Genomic DNA, 13,580 nt, shown 5'->3' with positions numbered 1-13,580 from the left:
ACACTGGAAAATAAAATTAAAGACAAATACAAATAATAAAATATATGACATGGCATTTGAATACAAATTAGTAAACAGAAAATAAGCTTTCTAAACACAAACAATGCATTAGAAAATGTAATGAAAGAAAAGACCCCATTTATAAAATGTAACCCCCCCAAAACATGAAAATAAGCTAGATAAGTAAAAGATGTATAAGAAGGTATCTTTAAAACTTTCCTAAGACACACACCTATGTTCTCAAAAAAGATTCAACATAATAAACTATATCAATTTTCCTTAATCTACAGCTAAAGTGCGATTATAATAAAAATACCAACTCTTTTTTTGGGGGATGGGGAGGGACACAGTCTCTCTCTGTTGCCCAGGCTAGAGTGCAGTGATGTGATCTCGGCTCACTGCAACCCCCGCCTCCAGGATTCAAGTGATTCTTGTGCCTCAGCCTCCAAGTACCTGGGATTACAGGTGCGTGACAACACAGCCAGCTAATTTTTGTATTTTTAGTAGAGGTGAGGTTTCACCATGTTGGCCAGGCTGGTCTCAAACTCCTGGCCTCAAGCAATCCACCCGCCTCAGCCTCCCAAAGTGCTGGGATTACCGGAGTAAGCCACCATGCCCGGCCTCAAAAATTGTTTTTAACCATAAGCCAACTCTAAAGTTCACATATGTAAAAAAAATAAAATTAAAAAAAAAAATAAATAAGATTAATAAGGTGGAACTAACCTTGCCATCCTACCAGATATTAAAACATATTTTAGAATGAAACATACGTGAGAACTTACTATATGAGAATGGGATTTTAAATCAATGGGGAAGGATTATTTATTAAATGGTGTTATTCTGATTAAACAGTGATCAGGAAAAAATAAGTTGTATTCATACTTGATAGCATATGTCAGGATAAATTCCAAATGTATCAAAGATTGAAATGATAAAAGGGTCCCTGAAAACATGTAGGAATCCTTGAGTAACTGATAATAACTAGGGACGGCATTTCCAACTAAAACTCAGAAATGTCACAGTTGTTTTTTTTTGGTAGATAGTATTTGTACATACTTATGGGGTACATGTGATATTTTCTTACAGGCATAGAATGTGTAATGATCAAGTGAGAGTATTTAGGGTATTCACCACTACAAATATTTATCATTTCTATGGGTTCACAGTGTTTTTCCCATGCAGAAATCAAAAGAAAAAAAGATTAAAAAAATCATTTGAAATGTATTTGATGAACAAAGGGCAGGTTTACACTAATGGGGGAAAAAACAAGAAACAGAAAGTGTTTAAGGTAGATTTTGTAATAAACATATACAGTATTTGCATGTTTAAAAATATCTCTGGAAGGATATATAGAGAAAAATAACTATAATATCTTGTGTGGAGGCAGACTATGCAACTGTACAGGTACACCTCATTTTATTGTGTTTCACTTCATTGTGCTTTATAAATATACTGCATTATTTACAAATTGAAGGTCTGTGGCAGCTTGAGCAAATCTATTGGCACCACTTCTCCAACAGCATGTGCTCACTTCATGTCTCTGTATTACAATTTGGTAATTTTTGAAATTTTTCAAACTTATTATATCTGTTATGGTGATCTGTGATTAGTGATCTTTGATGTTACTCTTGTGATTATTTTGGGATGTCACGAAGCACACCCACATAAGATGGCAAATTGGATAAATATGTGTGTCTTGACTGCTCCACTGACCAGCTGTTCCCCCATCTCTCTTCCTCTCCTCAGGCCTCCCTATCCCTGAGACACAATAATATTGAAATTAGGCCAATTAATAATTAATAACCCTCCAATGAATAATTAATAACCCTCCAACGGCCTCTAAGTGTTCAATGAAAGGAAATGTCACGTTTCTCACTTTAAATCAAAAGCTAAAAAGTGATTAACTTAGTAAGGAAGGCATTTTGAAAGCAAAGACAGGCCTAAAACTAGGCCTCTTGTACCAAACAGCCAAGCTATGAATGCAAAGAAAAAGCTCTTGAAGGAAATTCAGAGTGCTAACTACAGTAAACACACAAATGATAAGAAAGTGAAACAGCCTGACTGCTAATATGAAGAAAGTTTTAGTGGTCTGGATAGAAGACCAAATCAGCCACAACATTACCTCAGGCCAAAGCCTAATCCAGGATAAGACTCTTTTCAACTGTATTAAGGCTGAGAGTCACCATGAGGAAGCTGCAGAAGAAAAATGCAAAGCTAGCAAATGCTGGTTCATAGATCCTAGCAGAAGTTTATGGAAAGATGTTATTTTTAACCTAAAATGCAAGATGAAGCAGAAAGTGCTGTTGTAGAAGCTACAGCAACTTATCCAGAAGACAACTGATGAAGGTATCTACCCCAAACAACAGATTCTCAATGTAGATGAAACAGCCCTCTATTGAAAAAAATGCCACCTAGGGTTTTCATAGCTAGAGATAAGAAGTCAGTATCTGGCTTCAAAGCTTCAAAGGACAGGCTAACTCTCTTGTTAGGGGCAAATGCAGCTGGTGACTTTAAGTTGAAGCCAATACTCACTCATTTGTCCTAGAGCCCTTAAGAATTATGCTGAATCTCCCAGCTCTTTCGGAGGCTGAGATGGGAGGATTGCTTGAGACCAGAGGACAACTTGAGGCAAGGAGCTCAAGAACAGCCTGAGCATCATAGTGAGACCCCGTCTCTACAAAAAATTTAAAAATTAGTTGGGTGTGGTGGAACATGCCTGTAGTCCCAGCTACTCGAGAGGCTGAGGTGGGAGGATGGCTTGAGCCCAGGAGTTGGGGGCTACAGTGAGCTATGATTATGCCACTGGACTCCAGCGCAGGCCAAGACCCTGTCTCAAAAAAAAAAAAGTGCTGAATCTACTCTGCCTGGGCTCAAAGCCTGGATGACAGCACATCTGTTTATAGCATGGTTTACTCAATATTTTCAGCCAACCATTGAGAACTACTACTCAGAAAAAAAGATTCCTTCCAAAATATTACTGCTCATTGACAGTGCACCTGGTCACCTAACAAGAGCACTGATGATGTACAAGGAGATTAATGTTGTTTGCATGCCTGCTAACAACATTCCTTTTGCAGTTCTATGGATCAAGGAGTAATTTCAACTTTTAAGTTGTATTATTTAAGAAATATATTTTGCAAGGCTACATACAGCTGCCATTGATAGTAATTCCTCTGATGGACTGGGGCAATGTAAATTGAAAAGCTTTTGGAAAGAATTCACCATTCTAGATGGCATAAAGAAGATTCGAGATTCCTGGGAGGAGGTCAAAATATCAACATTAACAGGAGTTTGGAAGAAGTTAATTCCAACCCTCATGGATGACTCTGAGGAGTTCAATTCAAGACTTCAGTGGAGGAGGTAACTGCAGATGTGGTAGAAAGAGCAAGTGAACTAGAATTAAGACTGAAGGCTGTAAGAGGTGACTGAATTGCTGCAAACTCATGATAAACCTTGAATGGATGAACAGTGGCTTGCTTGCTTGTTTTATTGATTGGCTGACTGAGATAGGGTCTCGCTCTGTCACCCAGGCTGGAGGGCAGTGGCACAATCATGGCTCACTCTTGTACTCAAGCAATCCTTCCCACCTCAGCCTCCTGAGTATCTGGGACTACAGGTGTGCGCCACCAAGTCTGGCTAACTTTTGTATTCTTTTGTAGACGGGGTTTCGCCATGTTGCCCAGGCTGGTCTCAAACTCCTGAGCTCTAGCGATCCACCCACCCTGGCCTCCCAAAGTGTTGGGATTACTGGCAGAAGTCACTGCCCCTGGCCTCAGAGTGGCTTCTTATGGATGAGCAAAGAAAGTGGTTTCTTGAGATGGAATCTACTCCTAGTAAAGATGCATTGTTGAAAGCATTGTTGAAATGACATTGTTGAAATGACAATGTTGAAATGCATTGTTGAAATGACAATGAATGATTTAGAATATTACATAAACTTACTTGATAAAGCAGAGGCAGGATCTGAGAGGAGTGACTCCAATTTTGAAAGTTCTACCGTGGGTAAAATTCTATCAAAGAGCATCACATGCTCCAGAGAAACCTTTCATTTAAAAAAGAGTAAATTTATGTGGCAAACTTCATTGCTGTCTTATTTTAAGAAATTGCTGCAGGCACTCCAACCTTCAGCAGCCACTACCTTGATCAATCAGCAGCCACAGGCAAGAGCCTCTACTAGCAAAAGGAAACAACTCACTGAATGCTCAGATAATCATTAGTATTCTTTAGCAATAAGTATTTTTTAATTAAAGCATACACGTTGTTTTTTAAAAAACACAATGCAGCCACAGTGCCTCATGCCTTTAATAATAGTGCTCTGGGAGGCCGAGGCAGGAAGATTGCTTGAGCCTAGGAGTTTAAGACCAGCCTGGGCAATATGGCAAGACCCCATCTCTATAAGAAATAAAAAATAAGCCAGGTGTGGTAGCAAAGATATTTGTAATAAAAAGTTAACATTCTCAACCTAAAAACATGTAAATATGTAGAAAAAAGTATCCAATTTTTTTTTTTAATGTAACGAAAACTGAGAAACAGGTGTAGGAGGACAGAATGATAAGCAAAAGCAAGCCTCTGCTTTTCCTGGATTGTACATCACCATATTACTTGCTCATTTTGCGACTTCTTTGCAGAAACTGACAAGCTGATCTTAAAATTCATGTGGAAACGAAAGGGACCCAGAATAGCCAAAACAAATTTGAAAAAGAAGAACAAAGTTGAGGCCAGGTGCAGTGGCTCACACCTGCAATCTCACCACTTCGGGAGGCCAAGGCAGGAGGATCACTTGAGCCCAGGAGTTCAAGACTAGCCTGGGTAACAAAGTGAGACACAGTCTCCACAAAATAACTTAAAAACTAGTTGGGTGTGATGGTGTACACTTGTAGTCTCAGTTACTTGGGAGGCTTAAGTAGGAGGACTGCTTGAGCCCAGTAATTTGAGGCTGCAGTAAGACACGATCATGCTACTGCACTCTAGCCTGGATGACAGAGCAAAGACTCGGTCTCAAAATAAAATAAAATTTTAAAAAGAACAAAATTAGGGGGCCGGGTGCAGTGGCTCAAGCCTGTAATCCCAGCACTTTGGGAGGCCGAGACGGGCGGATCACAAGGTCAGGAGATTGAGACCATCCTGGCTAACATGGTGAAACCCCGTCTCTACTAAAAAAATACAAAAAACTAGCCGGGCGAGGTGGTGGGCGCCTGTAGTCCCAGCTACTCGGGAGGCTGAGGCAGGAGAATGGCGTGAACCCGGGAGGTGGAGCTTGCATTGAGCTGAGATCCGGCCACTGCACTCCAGCTTGGGTGACAGAGCGAGACTCCGTCTCGAAAAAAAAAAAAAAAAAAAAAAAAAAAAGAACAAAATTAGAGGACTCATTATTCAAAACTTACTCCAAAGCGACATTAATCAAAGCAGTGTAGTACTTGGCATAAGGATAGACAATATGAAATAATGGAAAACATTTATGGTCAATTTATTTTCAACAAAGGTATCAAGAATATTCACTGGGGGAGTAACAGTCTTATCAACAAATGGTGCTGGGACAAGTGGATATCCATATGCAAAAGAATGAAGTTTGACTCCTTCCTTAAAGCATACAAAAAATTTAATTAAAATGTATCATAAATCTCAATGCAAGAGATAAAATTACAACATTCTTACAAGAAAAATAGGAGTAAATATTGATGAGTTTGGGTTAGGCAATGGTTTCTTAGATTTTACACCAAAAGCCAAGGTAACAACAACAACAACAAAAAAGCAAATTGGACTTCAAAACTAAAAATTTGGAGGCTTCAACAAATACTATAACGTAAAGACAATCAGATTAGAAAAAATATTTGCAAATCAAAAGTTTGATGGATTTATATACAAGTCAATAATTAAAAACAAAATGTCTGAATAGACATTTTCCCAAAGAAGACATATGTAGTCAATAATATTGCACACAAAAAGATGCTGAACATCATTAATCATTAGAGAAAGGCAAATCAAACCACAAGGAGATGCTACTTGACACCTACTAGGATGGCTTATAGCATAAAAACAAAAAGGAACAAAGGTTTCAAGAATGTGGAGAAAATGGAACCATCATGAATTGCTGGTGGGAATGTAAAATGAATGGTGAAGACACCATATGTTCTCACTTACAAGTGGAAACCAAGGTATGAGTAAACAAAGGCATACAGAGTAATATAATGGACTTTAGACACTTGGAAGGAGAAGAGTGGGAAGGGTGGCTAGGGATTAAAAAACCTACATATTAGGTACAATGTACGCTACTCAGGTGATGAATACACTAAAATCTTAGCATTTACCACTACATAATTCATCCATGTAACAATAACAACAAAAAACTATACCCCAAAACCTACTTAAATAATTTTTTGAAAAATTAAATAACTAAAGAAAACGGTGAAGTCACTTTGGAAAAATACTTTGGCAGTTTCTCAAAAAGTTTAAAACATAAACTTAACCCTAGGACCTACCAATTTCACACATAAGAATCTACCTGAGAGAAATAAAATATATACCTGCACAGAAATGTGTATACAAATGTTCATAACAGTTATTAGTAGCCAAAAAGTAAAAACAACCCAAAGTCCATCAATGAATGAACGGATAAACAAAATGCGGTATATCCATATAATAGAATATTATTTGGCAATAAAAAACAAAGTACTGACTTATATGACATGGGTGAACTTTAAAAACATGAAACTAAATGAAAGAAGACAGTCACAAAATACCACACGTTGTACTGTACAATTCGATTTATATGAATTGTCCAGAAGCCGCAAATCCGTAGAGATAGAAAATAGATTAGTGGTTCCCTAGGGACAGGGAGTTTGGAAGGAAATTGGTAGGGACTGCTAATGCATATGAAGTTTTTTGCAGAAGTGATAAAAATATTGTAAGTTGAATGTGGTGACAGTTGCCCAAGTCTATGAATTGACTAAAACCAGTGAACTGTATACTTTAAATAATTAACAGAATGTTATGTAAATGACATCTCACTAAAGCCATCATAAAAAAATAAACCTCTTTAAGGAATAAAACTTCTATTTATGTCTAGGGAAACAATATATCCCAGTAGAGCGAAATCATACAATACCTTATTTGCTTATCCTGTTTATGTACCCTAAAGGTAATGCAAACCCAAAGAAGAGTTTACTATTGTTATTATTTTATTTCAATAGCTTTTGGGGAACAGGTGGTTTTTTGTTACATGAATAAGTTCTTCAGTGGTGATTTCTGAGATCTTGGTGCACCTGTCACCCAAGCAGTGTACATTTTACTGAATGTGTGGTCTTATCCCTCACCCGCGTCCTACCCTTCCTCAAGTTCCCAAAGTCCATTAATCTCATTCTTATGCTTTTGCATCCTCAAAGCTTAGATCCCACTTGTGCAAGCATACAGTATTTGGTTTTCCATTCTTGAGTTCACTTAGAATAATTGTCTCCAACTCCATTCAAGTTGCTGCAAATGCCTTTATTTCATTCCTTTTTATGGCTGAGTAATATTCCATCGTGTATATTTCTTTATCCATTCATTGGTTGACGGGCATTTAGATGGGTTCCATATTTTTGCAACTGTGAATTCTACCACTATAAACATGCGTATGCAAGTGTCTTTTTCATATAACAACTTCTTTTTCTTTGGGTAGATACCCAGTAGTGGGATTGCTAGGTCGAATGAGTTCTACTTTTAGTTCTTTTTTTTTTTTTTTTTTGAGACGGAGTCTCGCTCTCGCCCAGGCTGAAGTGCAGTGGCGCAATGTCGGCTCACTGCAAGCTCTGTCTCTTGGGTTCACGCCATTCTCCTGCCTCAGCCTCCTGAGTAGCTGGGACTACAGGTACCCGCCACCATGCTTGGCTAATTTTTTGTATTTTTAGTAGAGACGGGGTTTCACCGTGTTAGCCAGGACGGTCTCGATCTCCTGACCTCGTGATCCACCCACCCCGGCCTCCCAAAGTGCTGGGATTACAGGCATGAGCCACCGCGCCCGGCCTACTTTTAGTTCTTTAAGGGATCTCCATACTGTTTTCCATAGTGGTTATATTAGTTTACATTCCCACCAGCAGTATAAAAGTTTTCCCTTTTCAACACATCCATGCCAACATCTGTTATTTTTTGATTTTTTAGTTATTGCCATTCCTACAGGAGTAAGGTGGTATTCCCTTGCAGTTTTAATTTGCATTTCTCAATTAGTGATGTTGAGCATTTGTTCATATGTGTGTTGGCCATTTGTATATCTTCTTTTCAGAATTGTCTATGCCCTTTGCTCACTTTTTGAAGGGATTATTTGCTTCTCGCTTGCAGATTTCTTTGAATTCCTTGTAGATTCTAGATAGTAGTCCTTTGTCAGATGCACAGTTTGCAAACATTTTCTCCAAATCTGTGGGTTGTCTGTTTACTCTGCTGATTATTTATTTTGCTGTGCAGAAGCTTTTAATTAGGTCCCATTTATTTATTTTTGTTTTTGTTGCATTTGCTTTTGGATTCTTGGTCATAAATTCCTTGCCTAAGCCAATTGTAGAAGAGTATTTCCAATGTTATCATCTAGAATTTTTATAGTTTCAGGTATTAGATTTAAGTCTTTGATGCATCTTGAATAGATTTTTGTATAAAGTGAGAGATGAGGATTCAGTTTCATTCTTCTACATGTGACTTGCCAATTATGCCAGAACCATTTGTTAGACAGGGTGTCATTTACCCAATTTATGTTTTTGCATGCTTTGTTGAAGATCAGTTGATTGTAAGTATTTGGCTTTATTTCTGGATTCTCTATTCTGTTCCACTGGTCTATGTGCCTATTTTTATACCAGTACCATGCTGTTTTGGTAACTATACCCCTGCAGTGTAGTTTGTAGTCGGGTAATGTGATGCCTAGAGATTTGTTCTTTTTGTTTAGTATTTCTTTGGCTATATGGACTCTTTTTTGGTTCCATATAAATTTTAGCTTTTTTTTTTCTTTTTTCTTTTTGTAGTTCTGAGAAGAATGATGATGGTATTTTGATGAGCATTGCATTGAATCTTTTGGCAGTATGTTTGTTTTTGGCAGTATGGTCGTTTTCACAATATTGACTCTACTCATTCATGAGCATGGGATGTGTTTCAATTTCTTTGTGTTATCTATGATTTCTTTCAGCAGTGTGTTGTAGTTTTCCTTGTAGAAATCTTTCACCTCCTTGGTTAAGTATATTCCTAAGTACTTTTATTTTTTATTTTGTGGCTGTTGCAAAAGAGATTTAAGTTCTTGATTTGATTCTCAGCTTGGTAGTTGTTGGTGTATAGCAGTTTGTGTACACAGATTTTGTATCCTGAAACTTTACTGAATTCATTTCTCAGATCTAGGAACTTTCTGGATAAGTCTCTAGGATTTTCTAGGTATTCAATCATGTCACTGGTGAACAGTGACAGTTTGATTTCCTCTTTACTGATCTGGATGCCCTTTATTTCTTTCTCTTGTCTGACTGCTCTGGCAAGGACCTCCAGTACTATGTTAAACAGAAGTGGTGAAAGTGGGCATCCTTGTCTTGTCCCAGTACTCAGGGGAAATGCTTTCAACTTTTCCCTATTCAGTATGATGATGGCTGTGGGTCTGTCATAGACAGCTTTTATGATTTTGAAGTATGTCCCTCCGATGCCAATTTTGCTCAGGGTTTTTATCATAAAGGCATGCAAGATTCTGTCAAATGATTTTCTGCATCTATTGAGATGATTATATGATTTTTATTTTTAATTCTGTTTATGTGATATATCACATTTATAGACTTGTGTATGTTAAACCATCCCTGCATCCCTGGTATGAAATCCACTTGATCATGGTGTATTATGTTTTTGCTATGCTGTTGGATTTGGTTAGCTAGTATTTTGTTGAGGATTTTTGCATCTATGTTCATCAGGGATATTGGTCCGTAGTTTTCTTTCTTTGTTATGTCCTTTGCTGGTTTTGGTATTAGGGAAATATTGGCTTCACAGAATGATTTAGCGAGGATTCCCTCTTTATCTTATGGAATTTCAGTAAGATTGGTACCAATTCTTCTTTGAATATCTGGTAGAACTCAGCTGTGAATCCATCAGGTCTTGGACTTTTTTTCTTGGTAATTTATTACTGTTTCAATCTCGCTACTTGTTACTGGTCTGTTCGGAGTTTCTATTTTTTCCTGATTTACTAGGTGAGTTATACATTTCCAGGAATTTATTCATCTCCTCTAGATTTTCTAGTTTGTGCACATGAAGGTGTTCATAGTAGCCTTGAATGATCTCTTGTATTTCTGCGGTATCAGTTGTAATGTCACCAGTTTTGCTTCTAATTCAGCTTATTTGGATCTTCTCTCTTCTTGGTTAATCTAGCTAATGGTCTATCGATTTTGTTGATCTTTTCAAAGAACCAGCTTTTTGTTTCATTTATATTTTGCATTATTTTTTGTTGTTTCAATTTCATTTAGTTCTGCTCTGATCTTTGTTATTTCTTTTATTCTGCTGGGTTTGGCTTTGGTTTGTTCTGGTTCCCTAGTTCCTTGAGATGTGACATTAGATTGTCTATTTGTGCTCTTTCAGACTTTTTGATGTAGGCATTTAATGCTATGAACTTTACTCTTGGCACTGCTTTTGCTGTATCCCAGAGGTTTTGATAAGTTGTGTCGCTATTATCGTTCAGATTAAAGAATTTTTACACTTCCATCTTGATTTCATTGTTTACACAAAAATCATTCACAAAAATAATTCAAGGGCAGATTGTTTAATTTCCATGTATTTGTATGGCTTTGAGGTTTCTTTTGGAGTTAATTTCCAATTTTATTCCACTGTGGTCTCAGAAGATACTTGTTATGATTTTGATTTTCTTAAATTTATTGAGACTTGTTTTGTGGCTTATCATATGGTCTATCTTGGAGGATGTTTTGAATGTTTATTCTGCAGTTGTTAGGTAGAATGTTCTGTAAATATCTGTTAAAGTCCATTTGTTCTAGGGTATACTTTAAGTCCATTGTTTCTTTGTTGACTTTCTGTCTTGATAACCTGTCGAGTGCTGTCAGTGGAGTACTGAAGTGCCCCACTATTACTGTGTGTTATATCATTTCTTAGGTCTAGCAGTAATTACTTTATGAATTTAGGAGCTCCAGTGTTAGGTGCATATATATTTAGGATTGTGATGATCTTTTTGCAATGAATTTCCTAGGACTTCTTTGAGCTTCCTGTAATTGATGTCTAGATCTCTAGCAAGGCCAGAGAAGTTTTCCTCAATTATTTCCTCAGATAAGTTTTCCAAACTTTTAGATTTCTCTTCTTTAGGAAGACCAATTATTCTTAGGTTTGGCCATTTAACATAAACCCAAATTTCTTGGAGGTTTTGTTCTTTTTTTTTTTTTTTTTTTTTTTTTTTTGAGATGGAGTTTTGCTTTGTCAGCCAGGCTGGAGTGCAGTGGTGTGATCTTGGCTTACTGCAAGCTCTGCCTCCTGGGTTCATGCCATTCTCCTGCCTCAGCCTCCCACGTAGCTGGGACTACAGGCGCCCGCCACCACATGCGGCTAATTTTTTGTATTTTTAGTAGAGATGGGGTTTCATCGTGTTAGCCAGGATGGTCTCGATCTCCTGACCTCGTGATCCGCCCACCTTAGCCTCCCAAAGTGCTGGGATTACAGGCATGAGCCACCACACCTGGCTCTGTTTTTTAAATTTAAGTTGCTTTTCACCTTTCTCTGGTATCTCCTTGAGTAGCTTAATAATCAGCCTTCAGAATTATTTATATGGCAATTCAGAGATTTCTTCTAGGTTTGGAACCATTGCTAGGGAGCTACTGTGATCTTTGGGGGTGTTATAGAGCCCTGTTTTCGTCATATTACCAGAATTACTTTTCTAATTCCTTCTCATTTGGGTAGACTGCTTCTTCGAATTGTTCTTGAATACATTTTTGATTGGACTTTTTTTTTATTTATTTACTTTTTTTCTCTCTCTCTCTTAAGGATTAGGCTTTAATTTTTATTTTAGTCTAAACTGATTCTTGGTACTTGTAGGGGTAAAGACTCTGTATGATTTCCTTAGTTATAGAGAGTCTTTGTGTGCTGGCTTTCCCCAATGCTGGCTATAGTAGTTATATTATTGGTGGGTGAGTGAGTTCACTGTCTCCTATAGAGTTGGAATGGCAGGGATCTCTTGAAGCTTATCTTGTTCTCTCGTGGTGCATGCTTCATTTATTTAATTTTTTCCTGGTGTTTTATTTCCTAAGTTGATGATTCCAGTTTCAGGCCCATAGAGGAGGTATCCCTGGGTAGCACCAGGTGTGGCTAAGGCAGGTGAGTAGATGTAATACCCAATGGTGGGCCAAGGTCCCAGCCTTGATGAGGGTAGCTGGGGCGGCTCTCAATTAGATGTGCTGAGGACTTATCAGAGTGAAGAGTGGAAACTACCACAGCTCCCCTGCCAAGTCAGCAGGAAAACTATTTACCTCGCAGCCTCATTCCTATACTAGTGTTTCAGCTATTCAGATTAGACAAGCACCTCTTTTCATCTATAGGAATGTTGGTATTCCAAACAGGGAATGATTGTGACTGTGCCTCTCGTGCAGGCCTGAATCGGGGGGATGGCTCCTCCTGTCAGGTTGCACTCACCCTGGATTATTCCAGGAGGGCTGTCTGTAGGTGCCTCCATGCTGCATTGCTGTGGGGGATGTCCCAGCTATATCTACAGTGGAGTGCCGGGGAGAACAAGGACCTTTTCTCCAAGGTCCTTCATGATCACAGTGGCTGCCTGCCTGTTGCAGTGTATGTGCAGACTTTCCCAGCTATGCCTAGCACTGCAATTGTGTCTCTGCTGTGAGAAACTACCCACCAGTGAAAAGATCTGGAACTCAAGGCCTGCTGTTCAGATTCTTTTGTCCCACAGGGTGATCCTTTGACGTGGTGCTCTCCCCATTCCCCTAGTGATGGGGCTTCCTGAGAGCCAGACGGTAGTGATTGTTATTGTTCTTCTGGGTCTAGCCACTCAGCAGGGCTACCAGGCTCCGGTTTGTGCTGGGGAATGTTTGCCTGTGATGCAATCAGTCTTCAGGTCTCCCAGTCATGGATAACAGCACCTGCTCTTGTGGAGGTGGCAGGGGAGTGATGTCGACTCTGTGAGACTCCCTCAGTGTAGGTAGGTTTAGTGTGCTGGCTTTCTCGAATGCTGGTTATGCTAGCAGTGAAGTTGTCACATGGAAAGACTGAGGACCACTGGTTAGCCAGGGTGTTGGAGGCAGTACCTTTGGCGCTTGTTTTCTCCTTCCTGGGAGCAGAGTTATTCCGTCATGAGTTGCTGTAATGGCCTGAGTTTGTCGGCCTCCAGCCAGGAGGTAGCACTTTCAAGAGAATATTGCAATACTTGCAGTATTGGCAGTAGGATTTGAGCTTGCCCTAAGTTGGCAAGCGGGAAGTATTCTGGTTTCTCACATGATGGGCATTGCCATAAAGCTCCCAAGAGTTTATGTCTTATCAGGGCAGGTAGAGAAAAACCATCAGGTGGGGGTAGGGTTAGGCAGATCTGAGCTCAGACTCTCCTTGGGTGGGGCTTGCTGCAGCCACTGTCGGGGATGGGGGGTGGTTCTCTC

At 38.9% G+C, this 13,580-nt stretch overlaps 3 protein-coding genes across 6 annotated transcripts in view; 2 read left to right on the top strand and 1 right to left on the bottom strand.

Annotated features, from left to right (window-relative positions):
- The window catches only part of PHYHIPL (phytanoyl-CoA 2-hydroxylase interacting protein like), a 1,239,789-nt gene that overhangs the window by 147,919 nt on the left and 1,078,290 nt on the right, over positions 1–13,580 (top strand). The window lies entirely within an intron of this gene.
- The window catches only part of CISD1 (CDGSH iron sulfur domain 1), a 1,082,448-nt gene that overhangs the window by 982,504 nt on the left and 86,364 nt on the right, over positions 1–13,580 (top strand). The window lies entirely within an intron of this gene.
- Positions 1–13,580, bottom strand: part of IPMK (inositol polyphosphate multikinase) — an 84,296-nt gene that overhangs the window by 8,027 nt on the left and 62,689 nt on the right. The gene's annotated exons all lie outside the window — the stretch shown is intronic.

Source organism: Macaca thibetana, chromosome 9 (genome assembly GCF_024542745.1).
Source record: "Macaca thibetana thibetana isolate TM-01 chromosome 9, ASM2454274v1, whole genome shotgun sequence".
Lineage (NCBI taxonomy): Eukaryota > Metazoa > Chordata > Mammalia > Primates > Cercopithecidae > Macaca > Macaca thibetana.
Note: the sequence above shows the minus strand (reverse complement) of the source record. Positions and strands in the feature narration are given on the sequence as shown.